The following is a 20,523-nucleotide window of genomic DNA, read 5'->3' as shown; positions in this document are numbered from 1 at the left end:
TATCATCTCTTACAGCACAATAGTATTCCATTACATTCATATACCACAACTTGTTCAGCCATTCCCCAATGGATGAGCATCCTCTCAATTTCCAATTCGTTGCCACCACAAAAAGAGCTGCTATGAATATTTTTGTACACATCCATCTTGTAAGACTACTGTGAAGACCAAATGAAATAATGGACATGTTGTTAGCCTCTGCTACCTAAGTGAGAGAAAAATGGCAGAGTACCTGCCCTGAAGGAGCTTACATTCTCCCAGGAGAAACAAGTTAAGTAAATGTAAAGTCAGAGTGTGTGTGTGTGTGTGTGTGTGTGTGTGTTATTGTTAAAGAACTAAAAAATAAAGGGATCCGAAAAGGCCCTTTTAGGAAGTGGTACTTTCTTGAAGGGAGTTAGGTATTCTAGGAGGCAGAGGGAAAGAGGGAGAGCTTCCTTGGCAGGAGGTAGGAGATGGAATGTCATGAGTAGGGCATTTTGTTGGCAACATGCAGTTTTTGATGGGGATTGATGGGGAGTAATGAAAAATCATTCTAGAAGGAAAGGTTAGAGCCAGACTCTGAAGAACTTTGGAAGTCAAATAAAAGAAGTTGTGTTTGGAAGCAACTGAAGCATCTTGAACACAGGGGAGTGTCATGTTCAGACATGTGATTTAGGAATAGAGAGAGAGAGAGAGAGTGTGTCACTCTCTATTGGTGTTTTGATCTCTTGGCATTTCTGTAGAAGCCTATGGACTTCTCAGAATAATGTTTTCAAATACATACAACAAAATATATAGGATTACAAAAGAAACCAATTATATTGATATATAGTTATCAAAATATTAAAAAACACATCAAGTTTACAGAACCCAGTTTAAGAACCTCTGGTCTTAGAGCAAGATCTGTTATATTGAGTATTGACTACCTTGGTGATAAAGATAACATAAGATTTCTTAAAACATTTCTTTTAAGAAACATTTCTTTTTTTAAAGCACTCATAGTCACACTGGCAGGTTAGGTTCCCAGCATGTAGTTGGCTATATTTCCCCTTTAGGATCCTTGGGGTACTTTTGAGGAATTTGGGGTTCTTCATGTGTAGTGTTTTTCAAACATTAAAGCTCTATATAAATGCTATTATTATTATTCTAATATTATTGCTCCTAAGCCCCCATTTAGTATGTTCCCCCTACTATTATTAGACCAGTTAATATCTCCCTAATGTCATCTAATCAGTGATTTTTGCCTCGATATCTATTTTGACCATTTACTTTCTCCTCAATATCAATTAACCAAATAACATCAATTAGATTTTAGAAAGGAATATTTACTGAGAAGATACAGCAAGAACTGAAACAACAAACACATGACCCTGTCCCCTCTCCACCTTGGTCCTTGGAGAGAGCTGGCTCAAACTTAAGGTAAGGTCATTGCTATAAAACATCCCCCAACCCCAACCTGGTGAGGAGTTACTTCCTGCCTCTGAGAGCTCTCCTCTCTCTTCAAATACTTCCCATCACTTTCACTTCTGGTTAAGGCATAGGCAAATGGATGAGTTGCTTTCTTGGTTGTAGGACCTTGGTTGCAGGTTGTCTCCGCTGCCAGGTTGATTGGTCCATTCTAGCCTAGATCAAGAAGTCACTCCTTGATGCTGGCTTCTCCCTGGACTTGGTGGCCACGTCTACCTGCAGACTCCGCTCTAGACTCTGGTTGTTGTACTTCTAGCAGGGGTGGGGAACCTGTGGACTCGAGGCCACATGTGGCTTTCTAGGTCCTTGGGTGCGGCCTTTGGACTGAGTCCAAGTTTTACAGAACAGATCTTCTTAATAAAAGGAGCTCTAGCCACTGCGCCACCTAGCTGCCCCTATCAAACATTTCCAGAAGTAGGCTCAGAACCCTCTTCATGGACATACAGAGGACAGAGACTGCTGGGCATTAAGGACCAAAGTCCCCTTTGGTCAGTTAGTTCCCATGTTACACAATGATATTTCTTTAATTTTCATTTTTATTTATAGGATCATAGAGATCAATATCAAGTCTAGCCCCCCCCCCTTTTATAAATGAAACTGAGTCCTAGAGGGAGGTGAATTTAAATACATAAGATAGTCAGAAGTATCATTAGGTTTTAAGCCTCTACTCTCTGACTCTGCACTCATTTCTTTTCCCATCATACCAGGTTGCCTCTCCATGACTACTCTTTGGTCAGGGGTTGTCCTCAAATATGGCACCTTCCTGTGAACATATATTAAGTAAATCTTGAATAAAAATGTAGAATGTATACTAATTTTAAAAAAATGAAATGAGTATTTTTTCAAAATTTATAGTATTTCATTAGAGCATTTTTCTGAGAATTTTACCTGTCTTTTCACTTTCCAAGATCTTTCACATCCAGCCATGTTTCTCTACACAATTAAAAATACTGATAATTACCTTTTAAAAGCATTCCAAATATACAACGTTAAGACTGAAAAGGGTTAAGATGGTCATTTTTGTCCTTCCACAGATTAGTAGGACTGAATCTAAAACTACTCAGAAAAGGCTGCTTTGTTCTTTAAAAACTGTTTGAAGAAAGTGTTAGACTTCCCTGGCAAATCTTTCTGGATATCTCAGAAGTGCAAGAGAATAGGTGAGATACCCTGGCATTTAAAAAAAGGATCTTTCAACTAGGTTTTGTTTAACTTTCAATTTCTGCTTATTTCTTTTCTTCTTTTTTTTAATGCTGCCCAGTGAAATTTCACAATTTTCATTGACCTTCCACAGGAAGTATTTCTTCTCTTTCATCTTAAAAGAGTGGTGTTACATTTTTTTCTTTCAAAAATAAATCTAGCTCTGTGAAAAAAAAAAAAGTCTTAGTAGCTCTGGAGAAAACATCCTCTTCCCACAAGTAGATTTACATATTCAGTCCTCTGAGCAGACTGGGTAAATTTCCATGACTGACGAATTGGGTGGATCTTTTAGGGATGGTCCGGACTTAGGAGGAATGAGACATTTTTAAACAATAAATTTGGAGAATGAGGCTAGTGTTTGAGTGGTTACTCCCCAGTATTGGCTAACTTGTGAGCCATGAGGAATTCACTGATTTCTTACTGGGTCAGTCCAATGCTGAGTGTGTTATGGTAATGATATCTTTGGCTGTCCTGTTCCACCAGTAGATCTTCATCTAGAGAGCCATTGAATCTCAGCTAGTCTTACTTTATGTCAGGAGTCCCCTTTATAACATGTGTGGCAGTTCTTCATCCAGAGTGCTTGAATGCTCTAATAATCAGGACTTCATCATCCTTGTATTGGGTGCCACCAGCTTTTTAGCTTCTTTTTGTGCATTCAGTTCCTTCGTTAGATTGTGAGTTCCTTGAGGGCAGGTACTACCTTTGTCTTTCTTTGGATCTCCAGTGCTTGGCGCAGTGTCTTGCACACAGTAAGCACTTAATAAAGGTTTGTTTACTGACTGACTTATTGCAGTTTTTTTAAACCTATATGCAGGGCTTTATATCTAACCATCTTAAATTATTTTATCTGGCATATCATTCTAGCCTGTTGAGCTCTTTTGTGCATCTGGGCTGTTGGAAATTCACAGCCTAACAAAGCAGCCAATCCCATTACTGGATAGCCCTATTTATTAGAATTTTCTTCCTTTTATTGAGCAAAACTCTATCACCCTGTAATTTCCATCCACTGGTCCAAGTCCTCCAATCTGGAGCCAAACAGAATAAATCTAATTACTCCTCCACGTGACATCGAGTCCTTTAAATATTTGGAGTTAGCTATCTTATCATCCCCAAGTCTTTTCTTCTCCAGATTACATATCCCTAGTTCATTTAACTGTAGTGATATGAGTGGAGGGCCCCACGAATGTGTGGTGAGACTCACCTGTGGCAAGGGGCCTGTCATTGTGTGTGGCTCAAAAGGAGGCAGGATAGACGTGTCTTGCCTCTTTTGCCCCCACTCTTCTTCACGGGGGACTTTCATTCCTTCCAGGAGGGGAAGCAGGAGATTTGGGTCAGAGGCTACCACTTTGCTTTCCTCAGAAGGAGAAGGGGGTACTAGATTAGAAGGATGTCTATCTGCTCCGTTAAATATTATTGCCTAGGGATATGATTGGGTTCTATTTAACTTGTGATCACTTTGTCATTTTTGAGGGGAGGGGGATCACAAGCTCTGTATTCAAACCCCTTTCCCACCAAATACCCATTCCACAATGAACACACATTGTGAATTGCAAAGAAATCCATTGATCTAAATCAGGAGCAAAACAGAAATCAGGAAAGGTATACATAATAGGAGAATATATACCAGACAGTACAAAGTGAAGGAGTTCTCCCGTTGGGAGCGAAATAACTCAGCTCAACCAAGAAAGAGTGTCCTAGATCTCACTGAGGGAGAGACTCCCTGATGTATCTAGAATAGCAGGCTGGGAACAGGAACATAATAGAGACTGCCAGCTCCATTCATCCTTCCAGAGTCTCTTCCTTCAGCAGCCTGAAGTGGAGTTGGCTTCTTTCATCTTCTCTCTGGAATCTTGAAGCCTGCTTGGTGCTTGAAGAAGGTTCTCTTGGAGAGTTCCCAGAGGGGAACTAAGAACACTCTGTCACCAACTCTGCCCCACCTACCCGTCACACAAGGTAGGACATTCATCTCCACTAATAAGGGGAGAGTCCCATGCCCGTGGGCTTTCGGAACTGTTCCTTGTAAGACATCGTTTAGAGTCCTTTGACTAAACTAATGGTACTTCTCTAGGGACCCTCGAGTTTGTGAATGTTTCCCTTTAAAGTATGATGTCCGGACCTGAATGTAATACCACAATGTGGCTGGACAAGCAAAAAACTTAGTGCTGCTGTTACTTTGCTTGTTCTGTATACTGTACTTCTTTTAATGTAGCCTGAACTTGGGTTAGCTTTGTTGGTAGTCCCTTGACTTTGTGGGTTTATACTGAGCTTGCAATTAATTAAAATTACTTTTTTTTAAAATAACTACTTATAGTAGCATTTATTTCTTTATTTATTTTGCGAGGCAATTGGGGTTAAGTGACTTGCCCAGGATCACACAGCTAGTAAATGTCAAGTGTCTGGTCTGCAACTGGATTTGAACTCAGGTCTTTCTAACTCCATGGTCAATGTTCTATCCACTGCGCCACCCAGCTGCCTCCCCCCTTTTTTTCCCCACAGAAACTGCTATTCAGATAGGTCTTCGCAATAAAATAATTGGTCATTTGATATATTGAACCTAAGAGTGAGCTCTATATTTCTCCCCCTTAAATTTCTCTATGTTAGATTTCACCTATCATTCTAGCCTTCTCAGCTCTTTGGATCTATATTCTGTTTTCCATCTCATTATTTTTCCCTAATAGAATTGTTATCCACAAATTCAGTAGCCGTGACATCAATGGTTTCAACTAAGTCATTGGTAGAACAAAACAGGGTAGATAGAGCTGAGAATCTAGCCTTTTTGGCATTTACCAGAGACTTCCTTCTAAGGTTGATTCAGATCTTTGGCAGAGAACCTCCCAAGACTTATCCAAATGGATAACTACCCTTTTTCGTTGATTCATATGGGCACAGATGATACTTCCAGAAGTTGCCTACAATGTACTGCCATTAAATATTATAAAGGCTTGGGTGATGAATTGAAGAGCACAAGGGCATAGGTTGTATTTTCCTCAACTGTTGTCCAATGAAGACAAAGCAGGAAAATATCATTTTGGGAAATGAAAAACTGGATAAGAAGATGGTATCTAAGAATGTAATTTGTATTTCTGGATGATGACTTAAAATAGAGGGATGATAGATTCCTGGCCAGAGATGGAATATACTTAATTGGTGGTGAGAATGAATTTTCCTGCAAATCTACTCCAGATTTTGACTGACACTTCACTCTCTTTCACTCTCCATGTCTAATCTGTTGCCAAGGTCTGCGATTTTACTTTGTAACATCTCTTTTATATGCCCCTTTCTCTTCTCGTACACTGCCAGGTTCTCATCACCTCACACCTGGACTGTTGCAATAGCCTGCTGGTGGGTCTTCCTGCTACAAGTATCTCTCCGTTCCAGTCCATCTTCTACTCAGCTTCAAAATGATATTCTAAGTGCAGTTCTAATCAGCACCTCATACTTAATAAACCTCAGTGGCTGCCTACCGCCTCCAAGATCAGATGTCCTTGTTTTGCCTTCTAAAATTGTTTATAAACTGCCCAACCTTTCCCCACTCCTTATGCTTCACACCTACTATGCAATCCAGTAACACTGGCCTCTTTGCTGTTCCTCAAATAAGATACTCCATTTCTCAGTTCCTGGCATTTTCACTGGGTGCCCTCTGCTTGGAATGTTCTCCCACCTCATCTCTGCCTCCTGGCTTTCTTCAAGTCCCAGCAAAAATCCCACCTTCTGCAGGAAAACTTTTTGATCCACCTTAATTCTATTACCTTCTTTTGACTGATTATGTTCAAGTTATCTTGTATATATGTCTTGTTTCTACACAGTTCACATGGTTGTCTCCCCCATTAGACTGTGAGAAGGGACTAAAATTTTCTTTTCTTTGTATCAGTAGTGTTTAGCGCAGTGCCTGGCACATAGTAGGTACTTAATAAATATTTAGTGTCTGAGTAGTCAAAAGATCTTTAACCTAAAAAAAATTTAAAGACCTTTAATAAAAAAAAGGCTGCCTATACATATATATATACATAATGTGTGTGTGTGTGTGTGTGAACTTATGTATATGTATTTGTCTACCAAGCAAGATGCCATAGAGAGTAGTTACAATGAAGAACAGCAGTTGAGACACACAGAAGTTCACAGGAAACAAAACCCTGGAAAGAAACTGAGTATAGAAACAAACAAAACAACACTAACTAGAACAAGAGTGAATTCTATTCTGGATCTGATTCTTACTAGCAGGGAGAAACTGTTCGCAGGAGTGGAAATGATAGGAACCATGGAGGATCCAGGAAGGAGGATCAGAGAAGGGATAGGACCTTTACCTTGCTTAGGGCAGATGGGGAAAAGGTAACTGAGAACAGAGATAAAGGCAGGGCTGCTTAATTCCTATATTACATCTGTTTTCTTAGCCAAAGAATATGACAGTACAAGAATAACAGGGAAATGATACCCAAAATAAGTACCTTTCTGGGAGTATTTTTACACTATATAAATATAAATAAAAATAAATAAATATATGTGTATATATATTTATTTATTTTAGGCAGTTGGGGTTAAGTGACTTGCCCAGGGTCATACAGCTAGTAAGTGTCAAGTGTTTGGTCTGAGGCTGGATTTGAACTCAGGTCCTCCTGACTTCAGGACCCATGCTCTATCCACTGCACCACCTGGCTGCTCCTTTTGCATTATATTTTGTCCTGTCACTCTTCTGTATTCTTCCTTGGTTATGTGTCTATCTTTAGAATGTCTCTTTTTAAAAACTGAGATCACTGGAGAATACCACCACCTAGGTTCCTTAGCTATGCTGAAATATCATTTGTTGTATGGAAAGTGTTAAAAGTGCATCCCTCTTGTTTCTCTTCCTTCCCAAAGTATACTCTTTCTTGTAGGCAATTTCCATAGCAGGTGTCATGAAATGATTTTTACAAGTGTGCTCTGGTTTATGAGATTATGAAAACATGAACATATGGAACGCATAAATTAGAAGGTGAATTATCTGCATTACAAAAGCATTGATAGCAAGATTCTTTTAAGTATCTCTTCCTCCACTACATTTAAAATAGGCTTTAACTTATGAAAAGTCATTTTTATACATCAGAATCACAATTACGTTATAAAATAGTGCATACTGATAGTAAGGGAGAAAAAATATAATAATTCAGTGAGTGATATAAAAATGAAGTTTGACTCTGCTTCTGTTGCTCCTTGTTTTGGGGATCAGAACCTTATTTGTCTCACAGAAGAAATTTGTTAGGAATACAAATAATTGCAATAATGAAATTATTTGTTCTTTGAGCGCTTGATAGAATTTACTTATAAATCCACTTGGTCCTTGATTTTTGTTTTTCTATTGTTTTTCTTCATGCCTTATTAAATTTTTTTCTGGGATTATGATATTTTAATTTTCTATTTCTTGTAACATTAATGTGGGATTTTTTTGTATTTTGTAAATATTCAACTGTTTCAATGAAGTGATCAGTTTTTTTTTGCATGTAATCTGGCAAAAGGGTTTCTAATAATTTCCTTTATTCTTCATTTTGTAGTAAGTCCTTTTTTGTTTAGAGTTTATTTGTTGTTTTTCTGTTTTTTAAATTGCATGCCTGATTCATTTTTGTGTTCTTTCTCTTTTAGCAATGAAACGTGTAGATAGATACATTTTTCTCTAAGCATTGCTTTGGCTACATCTCAAAATTTTTGCTGGGTTATCTCATTTTTGTAAATTTCTTGGATGAAATTATCTATTGTTTCTATAATTTATTCTGTGACTCACCAAGTCTTTAGGATTACATTATTTAGTTTCTATCCAAGTGTGAATTTTTTCTCTAAATGTTCTTTATTGAATATATGATTTTTATTATATTGAGGTCATCATAGAATGAATTTATATCTCTACTTTTCTGTATTTGTTTATGAGGTTTTTATGCCTTAGCATATGATACACATGATCAGTTTTTGCAAGGAACCATGAGAAATATGTGTATTTCTATTTTGTAATTCCCAGAGAGCTATCACATTCAACTTTTCTAAAATTATATTCAAGTCTTTAATATCTTTCATTTTATCTTTTTCTTAGATTTATCTAGTTCTGTAAATTATGCCTGGTTGAATAATTATACTTTTGCTGTCAATTTCTCCCAGAATTTTGGTTTTTCCCTTAAGTACTTAGTTGCTATGCTATTTAAGGAATGCACATTAAATATTGATATTAGTTCATGATCTTCAGTGTCTTCAAGCATAATATGGTTATCCTGCTTATCTTTTTTAACCATGTCCATTTTTACTGTTGCCTTGTCTCAGACCATGATCACTATCCTTACTTTTGAGAATTTACTAGAAGCATAATAAATTCTGATCCAGACTTTCATTTTAACTCTCTCTCTCATGTGTTTCATTTTAACTCTCAGTCTCTCATGTGTTTCTTGTATATTGTTTGATTCTACTTTCTAATCCATTCTGCTACCCACTTCCATTTTGTGTAAGTTCATCATCCATCCAAAGTTACGACTGTTAATTGTGTGTTTCCTTCAGCGTATCTTCTTATACTTTTTCTATTTTCTCCATGTTGCCTTCTTCAAAAAGGAGTTAGACAAAAGAAGGAATTTGATCAACATTAATATTTATAATTAGTTTGTTCCTACTTCTCTGCCTCTCTTCCAGATTCTGCATTCTCTATACTTCTTATATATATATATATTTTTTTCGGTTCTTTTTTCCCCCTTCATTCCCACTTCTGACCTAACTTCCAAAGTTGAGGTTTGTTTTGCTTGTGACTATTCTCTTGATCTGCCCTCCCTCTTAAACTTTCCTCTGCTCTTTCCCTGTCCCCACTTGTTACCTTGTTGAGTTTAATGTAGTTAATCATCAATCAATAGTTCTACATCAAAATCTGTATATGTAAGTGTGTGTTCAGCCCTTCTTTGTTTGATTCAGTTAAGAATGAAGATCATAAGATAGCTTCCCTTTCCCCTCCCCCCTCCCCCATTTGTATAAACATTTTTGTTTTTTTATTAATTTATTTTTAATTATCAACAATCACTTTCATAAGCTTTCGAGTTTTAAATTTTTCTACCCCTCCCTCCCCACATCCCACCCGAAGATGGTGTGCAGTCTGATATAGGCTTTACATATACATTCCTATTAAACGTATTTTCACATTAGTGGTGTTGTAAGTAAGAATTAGAATAGGAGGAACCACCAGAAAGAGAAAACGAAACACAACTGATGAAAAAAAATTGAAGCAAATAGTGTGCTTCAATCTGCATTCAAACTCCATAGTTATTTCTTTGGATGTGGATAGCATTTTCTATCATGAGGCGTTTGGAGATGTCTTAAATCCTTGTATTGCTGAGAAGGGTCAAGTCAATCAATATTAGTCATTGCACAACGTAGCTGTTATTGTGTACAACGTTCTCCTGGTTCTGCTCACTTCACTCAGCATCAGACCATACGAGTCTTTCCAGGTTTTTCTGAAGTCTGCATGTTCATCATTTCTTATAGCACAATAGTATTCCATTACATTCATAAACCACAACTTGTTCAGCTATTCCCCAGTTGATGGGCATACTCTCAATTTACAATTCTTTGCCACCACGAAAAGAGCTGCTGTAAATATTTTTGTACCTGTGGGTCCTTTTCCCATTTGTGTGATCTCTTTGGGATATAGCCCTAAAAGTGCTATTGCTGAGTCAAAGGGTATGCACATTTTTATAGCCCTTTGGGCATAGTTCCAAATTGCTCTCCAGAATGGTTGACTCATTTCACAACTCCACCAACAATGCATTAGTGTTCCAATTTTCCCATATCTTCTCTAACATTTATCATTTTCCTGTTTTGTTATGTTGGCCCATCTGATAGGTATGATGTGGTACCTCAGAGTTGTTTTGATTTGCATTTGTCTAATCAATAGTGATTTAGAGCATTTTTTCACGTGACTATAGATGGCTTTAATTTCTTCATCTGAGAACTGCCTATTCATATCCTTTGACCATTTATCATTTGGGGAAAGAGCTTAGATTTTCTTTGCCTCACCATTAGCTCCCACCCTTTGCCATATTGTCTGAGTAGTTTGGTATCAAAGTGCTTCTATGTTGTTTCCAGCACCTCAGAGAATTCCTGATTTCATGGTCTTTCTATGTCTCTGCTCTCAAATGAAGTGCCAGGATGCAGAAGAACACACAGCACCTCTTCTATCCATCCTTACTCCTAATACTTTCCTGTCATCTAGTAGAGGAGACAGCTGCAGGAGGCATCTTGCCACAAAGCACATAAAGCCCCCTGAGCCTTTTTTTCTCCCAATTTGAAGGCGATCATTTTTTACAATTTCTCATAAAGAAAAATGAAGCACCGCCCTTTGATGTCTAACTCAGTAGTTTTTAAAAAGCAGTACAATTCTTAACTTCTTAATAGGTTTCAACCAAGTTGCTCTAGCAAGGTTTACAAACTGCCTCAACAGGAAAATTCTTTAGAAACTTACATAAGAAAAATTCTGTATTCCTTTAATAAAGCAGGATATTTTTGAGCAAGATTTTTAAGTTGGTGATTTTAAATGATTTCATTTTGCAGCTTGCTTAATCTGTTAATTACTGATAGTGAAGTGAATAAAGATCTTGCTTGGTTTTAAATAATTTTCCAACCATTTACAGATATAACTGAACTAGAGCATTGAACTCAATGAATATTAAGACTTCTCATCACTCAAATGGAGAAAAAAAATGAATGTATATGTTAACAGTTTTCTTCATAAAGAAACTCGGTATAATTTAACATATATCCTGGATTTTTGGTGAGCAAATTTCAAAGGGTTCAGATTCAGAGATAAGACAGGTAGGACCCCACTGACTAAAATTCTACAGGGGAAGTCAACACAGAAGGAATAAGATGCATGCAAGAATGAAATTCTGAAGACTCAAAGAGAAGCCGTTTTAATGAAGAGCAAAAAGGGAATTTCTTTAAACAGACTGATGTGAATGCACAGGGAACTCCCTGAGTTTAATACACAAACAAACAAACAAACAAAAAATACCGAAGATGGAAACAAACACAGGTAGAGAAGAATGAACACAAAGCATGACAGTGCCATAAGAATAGAGTCAGAATCATTAAATCTCAAAATGAGCTGAGACTGGAGAGAAGTTAATGAATAAGTTTTGGTGTTTTAGTATAGTGGGGAACAAGGAGAATGAAAAGAATAAGAACTGCTGCTTAGGAAGGATGGAAAAGTAATATCTGATGTATAAAAGGTAGAGCTCCTCAAGTCTTGCTACAGTTTGGTTTTTTTTTTCCTGACAAGAGTGATCTTTGGACCAGAAAAAAGTATGACCCCTCAAAAAAGAAAGAAGTCTTAATAAGATGTTTGTAAGGATAGGGACTGAAACTGATTTCATTCGTGCCCAATTCTCCATGACCCCATTTGGGATTTTCTTGGCAAAGATACTAGAGTGGTTTTCCATTTCCTTCTCCAGCCAAATTTAGAGATGAGGAAACTGAGGCAAACAAGGTTAAGAGACTTGTCCAGGGTCAGTCACACAACTAATAAGTGTCTGAGACTGGATTTGAATTCAGGAAGATGAGTCTTCCTGATTCCAAGATCAGTGCTGTATCCACAGCGCCACCAAGCTGCCCTGAGTCCCTGTCAAAGATCAGGGAGAATGGTAGCAGTACCACTGGACTAGAGAGGGGCAGATGTTTTCCAGATTTAAAAAAAAAAAAAAAGGACAAGAATGGAGTTGACAAACTGAAGATGAGTGCACTTGATTTTTTAGACTCCTGGAAAAAAAAGTCTAGATTATTGCTAGACAAACATCTAGAAAAAAAATAATCATAGAAGCAGCATGGTTTTATCACAAATCGCTTATGCCAGTCTAACCTAATTTTCTTTTCTTTTTTTTTTTTTGGCTAGGCAATGGGGTTAAGTGACTTGTGCAGGGTCACACAACTATATAAGTATATATATATATGTATATACATACAGGATCTGTGCTTGGCTGTGTGTTGGACTAGGACAAAGGTGAGAGGGATATGTAGCATACTAGGTGACAGCAAAGAAATCTGGGCAGGCTTCAGCTTGGGGGAGAATATTTGCATTTCTCCCCTTTTCAACATTCACAGGACCCCCACCCAAGTTCAAGCTCTCTTTATCTCTCACCTGGACTATTGCAGTAGCCTTCTATTTGCTTTCCTTGTTTCCAGTTTCTTTCCTCTTCAATTAATCTTTCAAGAAGCTGCCACAACAACTTTCTTAAAGCAGATATCTATCATTCAAGGAGCTCTAATAGCTCCCTTTTTAACTCTAGGATAAGATAGTCAGTCCACAAGTATTTATTAAGTACTTACTACATGCCAAATACTGTGCTAAGTGCTAGGAATACAAAGAAAGGGAAAAATAGTCCCTGCCCTCAAGAAGCACACCTTCTAATATAGGAGAATGGGAGCATGACAACATGCAAACAACTCTACAAATAAGATGTATATAATGTAAATGGGAGGTAATCTAGGAGGGAAGGAATTTAAAGTCTTTGAAGGACTGTCTTCTGTCTTCCTTACCAGACTTATTTCACATTACTCTCTTTCACATATTCCATATTCCAGTGATCCTGGTTTTCCTGGTCCAAGAACGAGGTCTTCCATTTCCTGCCTTTATGGCATTTCACATCCAGTCCCACATGCATAGAATTTACTCTCTACCTCAGCCTCCTGGCATCTTTTGCTTCGTTCAGAGGTCCACACAGGACTTGTCTCTTATAGGAATCCTTTCTTTGATTTCTTTGGTTGTTAGAGGTTTTTTCCTTTTTCGTCTCCTCAAATTATCTTATTTTTGCTAATCTATATAAATGTTGTATACCCACGTAGAATATACGCTCCTTGAGGGTGGGGAATGATTTTTCACTTTGTCTTTAAATCACTAGAACCTAATACAGTGCCTTGGATAAGGGATGCATTCTAAATTCTTGGTCAGTTCAGTAGTGGGGACGAATGTAAACTCTTGTGCAGTTGAAAAATATTAATAACAAGTACAGAGATGGAGGTGGCCACTCCTCTCCCATATTTTCTCTTCCCTTCCCTTCTCCTCCTCTTTCCTCCCCTCCCTTCCATATCTCTAACCTCCTTTCCCTCTTCTAACTCCTTCCTCCCCCCAGTTGAAAAGGACTAACTTGATATTAAGGTGCATTGAGAGATGTTAGTGTCTTTAACAAGGGAAGTAATAGTCCTAGAAAGCTCAGCCCTGTTTAGACCGTATCTGGAGTATTATTTTCAGTTCTGGTGCCATGAGTAGGAACGACATTCATAAGATTGGAAAACATCCAGAGAAAGGTTGTCTTTTTTTTTTTTTTTTTTTTTGAGAAAGGTTATTGTGATAGTGCAGGGCTTCTATATCATGCCATATCGATTTAAATTTCATTTGAAAAAAGTTAGGCTATTTAGACCAGAGAAGGCATTTGATGGGTTAATGTCTGGGAGAGGAATTAGTCTTATCCAGCTTTTAGACCAAGAGTGCAGGATCCCAGCAATGGGGTAGAAGTTGTAGGAAAAGTTTTGTGGCTTGGTGTGAGGAAAACTTCCCAGCTGTTTGAGCCATACAGAAGTGAAGTAGACAGTCTTCCTATCTGTGTGGGTTCCCTTTTTCTGGGAGCCTCCAGGAAAAGGCTGGATGACTATTTGCCTAGGATGTAATAGAAGGAATTCTTCATATACCGATTGAACTAAATGTCTTCTAAAGTCCCTTCAAACTCCAGAGCATCCAAGACAGGAAATCTTTTATGCAGGAATCAGTACTGGAAGAAATAATTTGAGCGTTGATGATCTTGGGGTCAGAAAAACTGGGTTCAAATTCTGGCTCTGACAATTGCTGTGTGACCTTGGACATATCATCTTACATATTTGAGCTTTACTTTCCTCATATGTAAAAATAGGAAAAATAGGTGGGCATTACCTACTTTGCCTCTAAGTGGTCTAGTAGATAGAGTACCAAGCCTGGAGTCAGGAAGATCTGAGTTTAAATTCAGCCTCAGACACTTATTAGCTGTGTGATACTGGGCAAGTCACTTAACCCCTATTTGCCTCAGTTCTTCATCTGTAAAGTGTGTGACCCTTGCCAGGTGAAAAATCACACCTATATGAAGCCTTTCCTGATACCCCTTAATTCTATTTCTTTCCCTCTGTTCATCTGTAAACCACTCCATTATCTTTGCCAACAAAACCCCATGGACAAAGTTCATGGAGTCACATGGAGTCAGATAGAACTGAACAACAACTACCACCCACTTTGCAGGGTTTTGTAAGGAAAAAGGGCTATATAAAAGAAATTTATTGTTATTGTTACCTTCTAGTCCACACGTACCTGCCACTAACAGCCCTAAATAAGGCCATGTTAAATAGCCAAATGATAACAGAAGATCACAAAAAATTATTTGCCTTGTCACAGCAGCACTCTAGGCTTTTCATTCAGTACAGGGATGTGGTCTCAAGGATGTACAATTTTTGGTATAATATCTTAAGTTTCAGAGCAGCATTTGTACTTGACCTTTTGAGTAATATTAATGTGAAAATTAATTTCCTCCTCTGCAATTTCAAACACTTACTTCATTCTTTATTGTAATTTTTATTATATCTTGGTGACAATTTTTTTTCTTGTTGGAGTGAACCTCCAGTTTTGTCATGGAAGTTGATAAGGAAATATGATAGAGTTGACTCATGGGCCATGTCTATTCTATGCAGTGATGTGTACCTTAACAGGTAATCATAATCAAATAGAACCCTCTTTGAAAGTATTGTAGAAATAGTCTATAAAATTTTTTTCCCCAATTTTCTACTTTCCTTCTGATCTTGACTACATTTGTTTTATTTATACAAAACTTTACATCCAACTTTGCTCTGTCTTTTTATTCATAAATTGTTAACCTATCTATAAGTTTGATAAGTAATATGTTCCATCTTCTTCTAATTTTCTTGTAATACCTCTTTATACTTAGGTCATGTATTCATTTTGACCTTATCTTGGTTAATGGTGTAAGATATTGGTCTATGCCCAGTTTCTGCCATACTGCTTTCCAGTTTTCCCAACAATTTTTTACCAAGTAATGAATTCTTATCTCAAAATCTTAAGTCTTTTTACACTGGTCAAATACAAGGTTATTATGCTTATTTGAAAGTTCTTTTCACAGTTAATTTTATGCACAAGTCATGGAGGCAGCAGAGGGCCACATTTATTTGTAGATCCATCTCACAGTTTTATTTATAGAAACAAGTGCTTTCCTCAGTGAAAGTGATCCCAAAAAGTAATTATTCATTCAGGAGGAACAAGGTCAAAGACAAGTTCTGGTTTCTGCCTTGACTGATGTGAGAACTTGAACAATTAATTTACTTTTCCCCCTCAAAGTACCATGCTGAGCTCTTATATCCACTGAATATGTGAAAAAAGAAAAAGAAAGAAATGGGTTTAAATTTTAGCAAGAGAGATTTAGGTTAGATGTAAGGAGAACTTTCTGATTGTAAGGCAGCCAGGCAGATAAGAGGCATTCACTTGCTTCTACCCAGAGACAATGCCAGAGGAACTTTCCTCTCCTAGACTTCCACGGCTATTTCTGGACTCTTGTGACACCACTGTGGTATGATGGCCTCAATCTTGAATGTGACTCTTTACAAGCATCTTTTTCAAGATCTCTGGCTGGCATTTAGTATTCATTAATTTTCCCTTTTCAAAAATTCTTTTAACTGGGCAGGCAAGAAGTACTTTTAAACTGTTTACCAGAATTACTTCAAGGGTTACCAAACTAGGTTGTGGAACTCCTCCTTGATTATTTTTTTTTAATATGAGGTCAAAGTATGACCTTGGGCAGGTCTCTTAAAATTAGAATGCTGGGTTAGATGACTTCTAGGTCTATGGACCATCAATCTGTGATGATTTAAGTAAAGTTTAGATAGGAAGAGATAGTAATTGATCCCTTAAATATATTTTGAGTCTAAGAACTGTGTAATTTTGAGTGAGTCATTCGGTATAGTTAAAAGACAGCATGAGTAATGGATATAGAGCTGACCTCAAAGCAAGAAAACCCAAGTTCAAGTCTTGGCCTTTGACACATATTGGTTGTGTGACCCTTGCCAGGTGAAAAATCATACCTATCCTGATACCCCTTAATTCTATTTCTTTCCCTCTCTTCATGATCTCCAGTTTTTCCTATAGTTTTTATATGTTGTGGGTTCAGTTATTGTCTCTGTGCAGATGACTCCTAGATCCGTGTATTCAGCCCGATTCTCTCTGGGTTTCGGTTCGATATCACCAAACTGATTGTCCTGTAGGTACAGAACTCCCTATATTTTCCCTCACACCTACTACTCTCCTGAACTTCCTTATTAGCTGTCCAGGGCACTAGCAGCCTTCTAGTCACCCAGGTTTACCAAAATGGTATCATCTTGGACTCTACTCTTGCGTCCATTGCCACATCTTGTCATTTCTTCCACTCCATCTCTGATATCCGTCCCCTTCTCTTTACTCACATGGCTACCACCCTAGTTCAGACTCTTTATTACCTCTTGCCTGGACTATTCTAAGTGGTCTCCATGTCTAAAGTCTCACTCTATTCCATTCTTTTCTCCATGAACCTGCCAATGTAATTTTCCTAAACCACAGATCTGACTGTGTCAATTCCCTGAGCCAGTGGTTCCTATTCTGTCTAGAATAAAATATAATCCTCTGTTTGACATTTAAAGTCCTTGCCCATCTGGCTCTAGGCCTCAATTTCAAGACCAGTAAGTGGGATGATTATTTTGTTTCACACATATGCTCAACAGTCCAGCCAAATGGGCCTATTTGCAGTTCCCCACATAAGACATAACAGCTCTTACCTCCATGGCTGTCTCTGATGCCTGGAATGCATGTACTTTTTTTATACCTCCCATCTCTTGAAGGAACCTCGTATCCCTAACTTCCTTTAAAGACCATGTTAAATGCTCCCTCTTACATGAATTCTTTCTTAATTCCTCCAACTTCTAGTATTCATTTGTATCAATTACATTTGTACAGATCATGTGAACGTGTTGTTTCCCCCAAGAGAATGTAAATTTCTTTAGAGTTGGGTCTTGTATCCCTAGGACCTAGCATGGTGTTTAACTCATAGTAGTTGTTTAATAAATGCTTTTTGAATAACTGGTAAGTGGCAAAGATTTAATTTGAATCTTCAGCCCTTTGGCTCCAAATCTAGCCATTTTCTCAATGCACCAGGCTATGGCTGTTGATTAAATAAATTAATTGGGCCATCAGTTTGTACTTTTTTCTTATTTTTTTTTTTGTTGGGTCTTGTGATTTAATCTGCCTAGGGAATTCCCTTTGGAAAACCTTAGTAATTTAGAGTCTTGGAGAATTGCCCAAGGCACTGAGGGCTTGTCTCGTAGACAGTATGTGCCTAAAACAGGACTTCAGCAGAGGTCACCTGATTCTAAGGCCAGCCTTCTGTTTCCTAGGCCAGGTGCTTTTCAGAAGGCCAAGTGATCTGTAAGAGCCTTTCTGTTTCTGTTCAACCCCCTTTTTTTTTGAATGGATCCAAGTGAGCTACACAGAAAGAGCAGACGTGGATGGTTGGTTAGCAATCTACTCTGCGGACCTCCTTCCCAAAAAACTTGCCCCTCCACTGAATTTTCCTCGTTCTGTTGAGAGAGACACCATTCTTCTAGTCACCTGCATTTAACAATGTCACTCTCAGTTACCATCTCTTGCTCACCCAACATATATACAGTTACCATCTTGTGTTTTCTATCTCTCCATCTTTCACATCTGTCCCCTTCTTTCCATTTACACAGCCATCCCTTGTTCAGGATTGCTTTTTCTTACCTGGCCTATTTCAGTGACCTTCGAATTAATGTCTTTTCCTAATCTCTCCCCACTCCAGCCCATCCTCCTCATAGAAGCTGGGGTGATTTTTCAAGATTGTCTGACCATATCACTCTCCCCTTTTGTCTATAAACTCCAGTGACTTCTTGTTGACTCTAGGATCAAAACTAAATTCCTCTGTTTGGCATTTAAATACCTGCATAACCTGGCCCCAGCCTACCTTTCCAGCTTTATTATATACATCACTCCCCTTCCTTTATTTTGTGGTCCAGCCAAAATGGGCTTTCTTACTGTTCTTCACACTCATACAAAAATACAACTAAAATATTTAAATATGGCTAGGAAATTAAGGTATCATACCATCCATTTAGCCGAACCACTGTGATTCAGTGACAGTGGCCTCCTTGCTGTTCTAACATCAGTGCTTAGCATAGCGTCTGATCTAGACTAGCTGCTTAATAAGTGTTTATTGACTATGGAAATTTAGCTGAGTTGAAATCAGAGCCAGTTTACTTTCATTTGTTGTTTTGTTTTATGTGTGATGAACATATGTACGCAAAGAAATAAGATTCCCTCTGAAAACCTAGAGTTTGATGGCTGTTAAAACCTATTATTTGATTGTTATGTTGTATATCTTTTAATTAAAAAATATTTTAAAAAATTACCCATTTGGCAGGCTATATCGAGCAAAATGCTTGAATAATTAATTACTTAACAATTATTATTTAGAAGTCCATTTTATTCCCTAGAACATACTTATGAATTTTTTTAAGTAATGACACATGTTCAATCACATTGCTCTCTTTAAAAATATAATTATGTTTCTTTTTATTTTTAGAACCTGAACCTGTGATTTAATTGTTATAGGGCTTCAACTTTCAAACTTTTTGGCCTCAGACCCCTTTTATAACTCTTACCGTTTATTGAGGATGCTCCCAAAAGCTTTTCTTTTTGTGGGTTTATATCAATTGATATTTACTCTGTATTAGAAATGAAAACATCTTAGTATAAGAATAGTTTTTAAAATTAATTTTATTAATTATTTTAAAAATAATTTTGACCTCACTGACGTACTGAAAAGGTCTTGGGATACTGCTGGTGTAGAGAACTCCCAGTGAGATAACTCTTCCAATACGAGTTACAACCTTCTCTGTACCTTACAATCTTAGAAAATTGGCTAGTACACAGAGAGGTTGAGTTGGGCCACATAGCCAGTATGTCTCAGAGGCAAGATTTGAACCCAGATTTTCTCAGCTTTGAGGCATTATCTCTATACTAGGCCCACTACTCTGCCCCTCCATAATTTTAGAAACACAAAAGTGTTTCTGTACCATTAATAAATAAAACATTTTTAAAATTTTTGTTTATTTTTATTTCATCCTTTTTAGATTTTAATTTTATGTATGTTTTTAGTATATAATATCTAATGCAACACTACATGTTTAATTTATAAGTAAATTGATAAATAAATATAAATATCATCAGATGTACGCTTCCCCCCCTAATTTTTTTAATAATGGAGGTGTGCAGTCAAAAAAAGTTGGGCTTTACCAAGCTATACTGGTCCTTTATCTACTGTGCCATGTCTCTTTTCCTACTTATTAAAAAATTACTTCTATAATTTAGGTTTCTCCCTGCCATTTCTGCCTTTTGTGGGTGTACCTCCATTGATTTCTAAAGAAAAGTGTTACTGTCACTGTTAGAACTTGTTGTGAACAACATTGAAACGCCTCCTCTCTTAAGTCATGAGAATGGGAACCACTTTGATGATAGTTTCATGGTTCTTGGAGGTCAAATGATGAGACTTCACAGGAGCAAACTGAGAATATTGTGAATCAAGTCCTCACTATCAAACAGCAACTAACTTTCTATTTTTAGAAACTATACTTTACCTCTCAACCGCCTTTCCTATTAGTTAAACTAAATTTGAAGTTTGAAATCTTCCAGTGGGCTGCCTAGGAAAAACTGAAAAGAATTCAGCCACAGAATTTATAGAAAAATTTGTCTGTTCTTTGACACTGAAATAAAATACTCAGTTTTTATTCCATGTCTGGATCTGTGTGTGTATATGTTTT

The 20,523-nt window shown here is 37.4% G+C and overlaps 1 protein-coding gene across 1 annotated transcript in view; it reads left to right on the top strand.

Moving 5' to 3' along the window:
- Nucleotides 1–1,334: 1,334 nt before the first annotated feature.
- The window catches only part of STK38L (serine/threonine kinase 38 like), a 74,615-nt gene continuing 55,426 nt past the window's right edge, over nt 1,335–20,523 (top strand). Inside the window, exon 1 of the mRNA XM_027838824.1 lies at nt 1,335–1,398. The gene's annotated coding sequence lies outside the window, so the exon portion shown is untranslated. The remainder of the gene's footprint in view (nt 1,399–20,523) is intronic.

This window comes from Vombatus ursinus, unplaced genomic scaffold (genome assembly GCF_900497805.2).
Source record: "Vombatus ursinus unplaced genomic scaffold, bare-nosed wombat genome assembly UNPS02014830.1, whole genome shotgun sequence".
Lineage (NCBI taxonomy): Eukaryota > Metazoa > Chordata > Mammalia > Diprotodontia > Vombatidae > Vombatus > Vombatus ursinus.
The sequence above is the reverse complement of the archived record's forward strand: the minus strand, read 5'-3'. Positions and strand labels throughout refer to the sequence as shown.